General features: G+C 47.0%; 1 long non-coding RNA gene across 1 annotated transcript; it reads right to left on the bottom strand.

Annotated features, from left to right (window-relative positions):
- Window positions 1-8,831: 8,831 nt before the first annotated feature.
- Window positions 8,832-9,408, bottom strand: LOC146360503 (uncharacterized). Its single transcript, XR_014799659.1, has 2 exons — window positions 9,368-9,408; window positions 8,832-9,168 (listed from the first exon to the last, which is right to left on the bottom strand). It is a non-coding gene; the product is annotated as an uncharacterized LOC146360503 (long non-coding RNA).
- Window positions 9,409-9,992: the final 584 nt, after the last annotated feature.

The following is a 9,992-nucleotide window of genomic DNA, read 5'->3' as shown; positions in this document are numbered from 1 at the left end:
CGCCATAGTTCATAGTGTCACAGTTCATGTTTTTTGCCACTTCCCTCTTAGCTGTGAGTCCCCTAGTTCATAGTTCCTGCTCTGTTTTCAGCCTCTCATAGTTCATGCTCTTAGCTCCTGCTCAGCTTTTATTGATATTAACTCTCCTACAGTCCCTCTTCCCCTCCTTCTCATTTGGTACCACCACCTTGACCTTTCCGGAATGTTCGGAATTCCGGGATGCGCCAAGGTTCCGGAATGTTCGGAATTCCAGGATGCGCCAAGGTTTGTTCGGAATTCCGGAATGCGTTCCGGAATGTCCGGAATTCCGGGATGCGCCATAGTTCTTAGTGTCACAGTTCATGTTTTTTGCCACTTCCCTCTTAGCTGTGAGTCCCCTAGTTCATAGTTCCTGCTCTGTTTTCAGCCTCTCATAGTTCAAGCTCTTAGCTCCTGCTCAACTTTTATTGATATTAACTCTCCTACAGTCCCTCTTCCCCTCCTTCTCATTTGGTACCACCACCTTGACCTTTCCGGAATGTTCGGAATTCCGGAATGCGCCAAGGTTCCGGAATGTTCGGAATTCCGGGATGCGCCAAGGTTCCGGAATGTTCGGAATTCCGGAATGCATTCCGGAATGTTCGGAATTCCGGGATGCGCCAAGGTTCCGGAATGTTCGGAAATCCGGAATGCGTTCCGGAATGTTCGGAATTCCGGAATGCGTTCCGGAATGCGCCAAGGTTCCGGAATGTTCGGAATTCCGGAATGCGTTCCTGAATGTTCAGAATTCCGGAATGCGTTCCGGAATGTTCGGAATTCCGGGATGCGCCATAGTTCATAGTGTCACAGTTCATGTTTTTATCCACTTCCCTCTTAGCTGTGAGTCCCCAGTTCATAGTTCCTGCTCTGTTTTCAGCCTCTCATAGTTCATGCTCTTAGCTCCTGCTCAACTTTTATTGATATTAACTCTCCTACAGTCCCTCTTCCCCTCCTTCTCATTTGGTACCACCACCTTGACCTTTCCGGAATGTTCGGAATTCCGGAATGCGCCAAGGTTCCGGAATGTTCGGAATTCCAGGATGCGCCAAGGTTCCGGAATGTTCGGAATTCCGGAATGCGTTCCGGAATGTTCGGAATTCCGGGATGCGCCAAGGTTCCGGAATGTTCGGAATTCCGGAATGCATTCCGGAATGTTCGGAATTCCGGGATGCGCCAAGGTTCCGGAATGTTCGGAAATCCGGAATGCGTTCCGGAATGTTCGGAATTCCGGAATGCGTTCCGGAATGTTCGGAATTCCGGAATGCGCCAAGGTTCCGGAATGTTCGGAATTCCGGAATGCTTTCCTGAATGTTCAGAATTCCGGAATGCCTTCCGGAATGTTCGGAATTCCGGGATGCGCCATAGTTCATAGTGTCACAGTTCATGTTTTTTGCCACTTCCCTCTTAGCTGTGAGTCCCCAGTTCATAGTTCCTGCTCTGTTTTCAGCGTCTCATAGTTCATGCTCTTAACTCCTGCTCAACTTTTATTGATATTAACTCTCCTACAAACCCTCTTCCCCTCCTTCTCATTTGGTACAACCACCTTGACCTTTCCGGAATGTTCGGAATTCCGGGATGCACCAAGGTTCCAGAATGTTCGGAATTCCGGATGCGTTCCGGAATGTTCGGAATTCCGGAATGCGTTCCGGAATGTTCGGAATTCCGGGATGCGCCATAGTTCATAGTGTCACAGTTCATGTTTTTTCCCACTTCCCTCTTAGCTGTGAGTCCCCTAGTTCATAGTTCCTGCTCTGTTTTCAGCCTCTCATAGTTCATGCTCTTAGCTCCTGCTCAGCTTTTATTGATATTAACTCTCCTACAGTCCCTCTTCCCCTCCTTCTCATTTGGTACCACCACCTTGACCTTTACGGAATGTTCGGAATTCCGGGATGCGCCAAGGTTCCGGAATGTTCGGAATTCCGGAATGCGTTCCGGAATGTTCAGAATTCCGGAATGCGTTCCAGAATGTTCGGAATTCCGGGATGCGCCATAGTTCATAGTGTCACAGTTCATGTTTTTTCCCACTTCCCTCTTAGCTGTGAGTCCCCTAGTTCATAGTTCCTGCTCTGTTTTCAGCCTCTCATAGTTCATGCTCTTAGCTCCTGCTCAGCTTTTATTGATATTAACTCTCCTACAGTCCCTCTTCCCCTCCTTCTCATTTGGTACCACCACCTTGACCTTTCCGGAATGTTCGGAATTCCGGGATGCGCCAAGGTTCCGGAATGTTCGGAATTCCGGAATGCGTTCCGGAATGTTCAGAATTCCGGAATGCGTTCCGGAATGTTCGGAATTCCGGGATGCGCCATAGTTCATAGTGTCACAGTTCATGTTTTTTCCCACTTCCCTCTTAGCTGTGAGTCCCCTAGTTCATAGTTCCTGCTCTGTTTTCAGCCTCTCATAGTTCATGCTCTTAGCTCCTGCTCAGCTTTTATTGATATTAACTCTCCTACAGTCCCTCTTCCCCTCCTTCTCATTTGGTACCACCACCTTGACCTTTCCGGAATGTTCGGAATTCCGGGATGCGCCAAGGTTCCGGAATGTTCGGAATTCCGGAATGCGTTCCGGAATGTCCGGAATTCCGGGATGCGCATAGTTCATAGTGTCACAGTTCATGTTTTTTGCCACTTCCCTCTTAGCTGTGAGTCCCCTAGTTCATAGTTCCTGCTCTGTTTTCAGCCTCTCATAGTTCATGCTCTTAGCTCCTGCTCAGCTTTTATTGATATTAACTCTCCTACAGTCCCTCTTCCCCTCCTTCTCATTTGGTACCACCACCTTGACCTTTCCGGAATGTTCGGAATTCCGGGATGCGCCAAGGTTCCGGAATGTTCGGAATTCCGGAATGCGTTCCGGAATGTCCGGAATTCCGGGATGCGCCATAGTTCATAGTGTCACAGTTCATGTTTTTTGCCACTTCCCTCTTAGCTGTGAGTCCCCTAGTTCATAGTTCCTGCTCTGTTTTCAGCCTCTCATAGTTCATGCTCTTAGCTCCTGCTCAACTTTTATTGATATTAACTCTCCTACAGTCCCTCTTCCCCTCCTTCTCATTTGGTACCACCACCTTGAGCTTTCTGGAATGTTCGGAATTCCGGGATGCGCCAAGGTTCCGGAATGTTCGGAATTCCGGGATGCGCCAAGGCTCCGGAATGTTCGGAATTCCGGAATGCGTTCCGGAATGTTCGGAATTCCGGGATGCGCCATAGTTCAAAGTGTCACAGTTCATGTTTTTTCCCACTTCCCTCTTAGCTGCGAGTCCCCTAGTTCATAGTTCCTGCTCTGTTTTCAGCCTCTCATAGTTCATGCTCTTAGCTCCTGCTCAACTTTTATTGATATTAACTCTCCTACAGTCCCTCTTCCCCTCCTTATCATTTGGTACCACCACCTTGAGCTTTCTGGAATGTTCGGAATTCCGGGATGCGCCAAGGTTCCGGAATGTTTGGAATTCGGGATGCGCCAAGGTTCCGGAATGTTCGGAATTCCGGAATGCGTTCCGGAATGTCCGGAATTCCGGGATGCGCCAAGGTTCCGGAATGTTCGGAATTCCGGAATGCGCCATAGTTCATAGTGTCACAGTTCATGTTTTTTGCCACTTCCCTCTTAGCTGTGAGTCCCCTAGTTCATAGTTCCTGCTCTGTTTTCAGCCTCTCATAGTTCATGCTCTTAGCTCCTGCTCAGCTTTTATTGATATTAACTCTCCTACAGTCCCTCTTCCCCTCCTTCTCATTTGGTACCACCACCTTGAGCTTTCCGGAATGTTCGGAATTCCGGGATGCGCCAAGGTTCCGGAATGTTCGGAATTCCGGAATGCGTTCCGGAATGTTCAGAATTCCGGAATGCGTTCCGGAATGTTCGGAATTCCGGGATGCGCCATAGTTCAGTGTCACAGTTCATGTTTTTTCCCACTTCCCTCTTAGCTGTGAGTCCCCTAGTTCATAGTTCCTGCTCTGTTTTCAACCTCTCATAGTTCATGCTCTTAGCTCCTGCTCAACTTTTATTGATATTAACTCTCCTACAGTCCCTCTTCCCCTCCTTCTCATTTGGTACCACCACCTTGAGCTTTCTGGAATGTTCGGAATTCCGGGATGCGCCAAGGTTCCGGAATGTTCGGAATTCGGGGATGCGCCAAGGTTCCGGAATGTTCTGAATTCCGGAATGTGTTCCGGAATGTCCGGAATTCCGGGATGCGCCATAGTTCATAGTGTCACAGTTCATGTTTTTTGCCACTTCCCTCTTAGCTGTGAGTCCCCTAGTTCATAGTTCCTGCTCTGTTTTCAGCCTCTCATAGTTCATGCTCTTAGCTCCTGCTCAACTTTTATTGATATTAACTCTCCTACAGTCCCTCTTCCCCTCCTTCTCATTTGGTACCACCACCTTGAGCTTTCCGGAATGTTCGGAATTCGGGGATGCGCCAAGGTTCCGGAATGTTCGGAATTCCGGAATGCGTTCCGGAATGTTCGGAATTCCGGGATGCGCCAAGGTTTGTTCGGAATTCCGGAAGGCGTTCCGGAATGTCCGGAATTCCGGGATGCGCCATAGTTCATAGTGTCACAGTTCTTTTTTTTTTCCCACTTCCCTCTTAGCTGTGAGTCCCCTAGTTCATAGTTCCTGCTCTGTTTTCAGCCTCTCATAGTTCATGCTCTTAGCTCCTGCTCAGCTTTTATTGATATTAACTCTCCTACAGTCCCTCTTCCCCTCCTTCTCATTTGGTACCACCACCTTGACCTTTCCGGAATGTTCGGAATTCCGGGATGCGCCAAGGTTCCGGAATGTTCGGAATAACGGGATGCGCCAAGGTTCCGGAATGTTCGGAATTCCGGAATGCGTTCCGGAATGTCCGGAATTCCGGGATGCGCCATAGTTCATAGTGTCACAGTTCATGTTTTTTGCCACTTCCCTCTTAGCTGTGAGTCCCCTAGTTCATAGTTCCTGCTCTGTTTTCAGCCTCTCATAGTTCATGCTCTTAGCTCCTGCTCAGCTTTTATTGATATTAACTCTCCTACAGTCCCTCTTCCCCTCCTTCTCATTTGGTACCACCACCTTGACCTTTCCGGAATGTTCGGAATTCCGGGATGCGCCATAGTTCCGGAATGTTCGGAATTCCGGGATGCGCCAAGTTTTGTTCGGAATTCCGGAATGCGTTCCGGTATGTTCGGAATTCCGGGATGCGCCATAGTTGATAGTGTCACAGTTCATGTTTTTTCCCACTTCCCTCTTAGCTGTGAGTCCCCTAGTTCATAGTTCCTGCTCTGTTTTCAGCCTCTCATAGTTCATGCTCTCAGCTCCTGCTCAACTTTTATTGATATTAACTCTCCTACAGTCCCTCTTCCCCTCCTTCTCATTTGGTACCACCACCTTGACCTTTCCGGAATGTTCGGAATTCCGGGATGCGCCATAGTTCCGGAATGTTCGGAATTCCGGGATGCGCCAAGGTTTGTTCGGAATTCCGGAATGCGTTCCGGAATTTTCGGAATTCCGGGATGCGCCATAGTTCATAGTGTCACAGTTCATGTTTTTTGCCACTTCCCTCTTAGCTTTGAGTCCCCTAGTTCATAGTTCCTGCTCTGTTTTCAGCCTCTCATAGTTCATGCTCTTAGCTCCTGCTCAACTTTTATTGATATTAACTCTCCTACAGTCCCTCTTCCCCTCCTTCTCATTTGGTACCACCACCTTGACCTTTCCGGAATGTTCGGAATTCCGGAATGCGCCAAGGTTCCGGAATGTTCGGAATTCGGGAATGCGTTCCGGAATGTTCGGAATTCCGGGATGCGCCATAGTTCATAGTGTCACAGTTCATGTTTTTTGCCACTTCCCTCTTAGCTGTGAGTCCCCTAGTTCATAGTTCCTGCTCTGTTTTCAGCCTCTCATAGTTCATGCTCTTAGCTCCTGCTCAGCTTTTATTGATATTAACTCTCCTACAGTCCCTCTTCCCCTCCTTCTCATTTGGTACGACCAACTTGACCTTTCCGGAATGTTCGGAATTCCGGGATGCGCCAAGGTTCCGGAATGTTTAGAATTCCGGGATGCGCCAAGGTTCCGGAATGTTCGGAATTCCGGAATGCGTTCCGGAATGTTCGGAATTCCGGGATGCGCCAAGGTTCCGGAATGTTCAGAATTCCGGAATGCGTTCCGGAATGTTCGGAATTCTGGGATGCGCCAAGGTTCCGGAATGTTCGGAATTCCGGAATGCGTTCCGGAATGTTCAGAATTCCGGAATGCGTTCCGGAATGTTCGGAATTCCGGGATGCGCCATAGTTCATAGTGTCACAGTTCATGTTTTTTGCCACTTCCCTCTTAGCTGTGAGTCCCCTAGTTCATAGTTCCTGCTCTGTTTTCAGCGTCTCATAGTTCATGCTCTTAGCTCCTGCTCAACTTTTATTGATATTAACTCTCCTACAGTCCCTCTTCCCCTCCTTCTCATTTGGTACCACCACCTTGACCTTTCCGGAATGTTCGGAATTCCGGGATGCGCCAAGGTACCGGAATGTTCGGAATTCCGGAATGCGTTCCGGAATGTCCGGAATTCCGGGATACGCCATAGTTCATAGTGTCACAGTTCATGTTTCTTGCCACTTCCCTCTTAGCTGTGAGTCCCCTAGTTCATAGTTCCTGCTCTGTTTTCAGCCTCTCATAGTTCATGCTCTTAGCTCCTGCTCAGCTTTTATTGATATTAACTCTCCTACAGTCCCTCTTCCCCTCCTTCTCATTTGGTACCACCACCTTGACCTTTCCGGAATGTTCGGAATTCCGGAATGCGCCATAGTTCCGGAATGTTCGGAATTCCGGAATGCGTTCCGGAATGTTCGGAATTCCGGGATGCGCCATAGTTCATAGTGTCACAGTTCATGTTTTTTGCCACTTCCCTCTTAGCTGTGAGTCCCCTAGTTCATAGTTCCTGCTCTGTTTTCAGCCTCTCATAGTTCATGCTCTTAGCTCCTGCTCAACTTTTATTGATATTAACTCTCCTACAGTCCCTCTTCCCCTCCTTCTCATTTGGTACCACCACCTTGAGCTTTCTGGAATGTTCGGAATTCCGGGATGCGCCAAGGTTCCGGAATGTTCGGAAATCCGGGATGCGCCAAGGTTCCGGAATGTTCGGAATTCCGGAATGCGTTCCGGAATGTCCGGAATTCCGGGATGCGCCATAGTTCATAGTGTCACAGTTCATGTTTTTTGCCACTTCCCTCTTAGCTGTGAGTCCCCTAGTTCATAGTTCCTGCTCTGTTTTCAGCCTCTCATAGTTCATGCTCTTAGCTCCTGCTCAACTTTTATTGATATTAACTCTCCTACAGTCCCTCTTCCCCTCCTTCTCATTTGGTACCACCACCTTGAGCTTTCTGGAATGTTCGGAATTCCGGGATGCGCCAAGGTTCCGGAATGTTCGGAATTCCGGATGCGTTCCGGAATGTTCGGAATTCCGGGATGCGCCAAGGTTCCGGAATGTTCGGAATTCCGGAATGCGTTCCGGAATGTCCGGAATTCCGGGATGCGCCATAGTTCATAGTGTCACAGTTCATGTTTTTTGCCACTTCCCTCTTAGCTGTGAGTCCCCTAGTTCATAGTTCCTGCTCTGTTTTCAGCCTCTCATAGTTCATGCTCCACCACCTTCCCAGCCAACATTTATATGTGGGGCCCATATGGTTTGGAAATGGGCTGAAAAATGGGCCCCATATAGGATTGTCCGCGGGTTCCGTAATGGCCCCATATTAAATGCCCATATAGGTGTTATGTTAGGAAAATCTGGGAACTAAATGGGCCCCAACTGGGAAAAGTACACAGAAACCCACCTGGGCCCCATCTTTCATTTTTTTGTGGGTACCATGTGGGTACCACAAAGGCTAAAAAGTGGGTTTTAAGTGTTATTGTCCGCGGGTTCCATTATGGCCCCATTTTATAAGCCCATCTCGGTGTTATATTGGTAAAATCTGGGAACTAAATGGGCCCCAACTAGGCAAAGTACACAGAAACCCACCCGGGCCCCACCTTTCAAGTTGTTTTGTGGGTACCATGTGGGTACCACATAGGCTAAAAAGTGGGTTTTAAGTGGGATTGTCCGCGGGTTCTATAATGGCCCCATTTTATAAGCCCATCTCGGTGTTGTATTGGTAAAATCTGGGAACTAAATGTGCCCCAACTGGGCAAAGTACACAGAAACCCACCCGGGCCCCATCTTTCAAGTTTTTGTGGGTACCATGTGGTTACCACAAAGGCTAAAAAGTGGGTTTTAAGTGGGATTGTCCGCGAGTTCCATAATGGCCCCATTTTATAAGCCCATCTCGGTGTTATATAGGTAAAATCTGGGAACTAAATGGACCCCAACTGGGCAAAGTACACAGAAACCCACCCGGGCCCCACCTTTCAAGTTTTTTGTTGGTACCATGTGAGTACCACATAGGCTAAAAAGTGGGTTTTAAGTGGGATTGTCCCCGGGTTCCATAATGGCCCCATTTTATAAGCCCATTTTGGTGTTATATTGGTAAAATCTGGGAACTAAATGGACCCCAACTGGGCAAAGTACACTGAAACCCACCTAGGCCCCATTTTTCAAGTTCTTAGTGGGTACAACATGAGGAAAACATGAGCTAAAAAGTTGGAATGGCATTAGCAGTGGGTTCTGTATTTGCATCTTACTTCTAGTTTGAATTGACTAAGTTCTGGCACTGAGTGGGCCCCATGTAGTAAAACAGTCACAAAATCAATTTTTCAGACGGCTAATACGGGTTCTGTGACACAAAGACACCAAATATATTGAAGCTGACCGCAAACAAAATCTAGTTTGTAAATAAAACCATTTCAAAAATCACGAAGGTACACAAAACAACATTTTTCACATTTATTTTGTCCAACAACTGTGATTTTACGTAACTGTATTCCAAAGTGCGTAAACGTTTAAAAACTAGAAATGTCAAACTACAGCAAAATTCCTTAGATATTTGGAACTGTAGCAACATGGGGAAAAAGTCAGATGGAAAACTCAAAAGCTTATCTTGAATCAGCAGGGTTTCTTTTTTTGGTTTTTTTACAGAGCCGTAAGTCTATTTTGTACCCTTGCAGCCCTCGGTCCTCCTCTGTCTTTAGCTCCAGTGAACCACTTGGACAGAGCCTTCTCTGCTTCTTGCAAGTTGACTTTTGATGTTAAATAATTCTTCAGTGCCTCTGCAAATGAAGAAGAAGAAAAATGGGCAAGCCAAAGTAAAGTTAATCTTAGCTTACTTCATTTGGTGATGATTTGCAAAGAACAATGTAAAAATTATATACAAATTGCATGATAACCAATCTCAGTTACACTTTCAAACACTTTATTAAAAAAATTTAGTTTTCTAAAGTTCAAATGTCTCAAGTGAAACTAATTTACCATACACAACATTAAAAAGACGCAAATCTCTGAACTTTTTTTCCCATGTCAGCCAAGCATGTTGTACTCCACAGCCAGTTCAGGTGATATGAGGAATTTCATCATCCTTCTTGTGGCATCGTCTACACTTGTTCCCCCTGTATCTGCTACCATGGCAACCTGAGGGGAACATACAAAAAGGACAGATTAGATACTGGCATCTGGTTAGGATGCCTCCCTGGTGAGGTGTTTTGGGCACATCCCACCAGGAAGAGACCCAGAACACCCAGGAGGGACTATGTTTTTCGGCTGGCCTGGGAATGCCTTGGGATTCCTCCGGAAGAGCTGGGCCAAGTGCCTGGAGAGAGAGAAGTCTGGACCTCTCTACTTAGTACCGGATTGGGTCGAGGGGCAGCAGCCTAAGCTTAAGATAATGGACCAGAATGGAGGATAAATGGACGCTTTACATATTACTTAATGTTTACTGTGTGGTGATTAAAAAAAAATATGGTAGTAAACACAAGCTAAACTAAAAAAATTAATTGCGGTTCCTTAACCCTTTATCCCCAATAATGTTACGCAGGATAACTGGTAGGTCTGGTAGGCTTTTTCCTCTACTGTATACTATATGAATGTAATCAAGGAT

This window comes from Perissodus microlepis, unplaced genomic scaffold (assembly GCF_051167445.1).
Source record: "Perissodus microlepis isolate ML-2025 ecotype Zambia unplaced genomic scaffold, ASM5116744v1 scaffold_43, whole genome shotgun sequence".
Taxonomy (NCBI): Eukaryota; Metazoa; Chordata; class Actinopteri; order Cichliformes; family Cichlidae; genus Perissodus; species Perissodus microlepis.
This window is presented reverse-complemented; position numbering and strand designations above follow the sequence as displayed.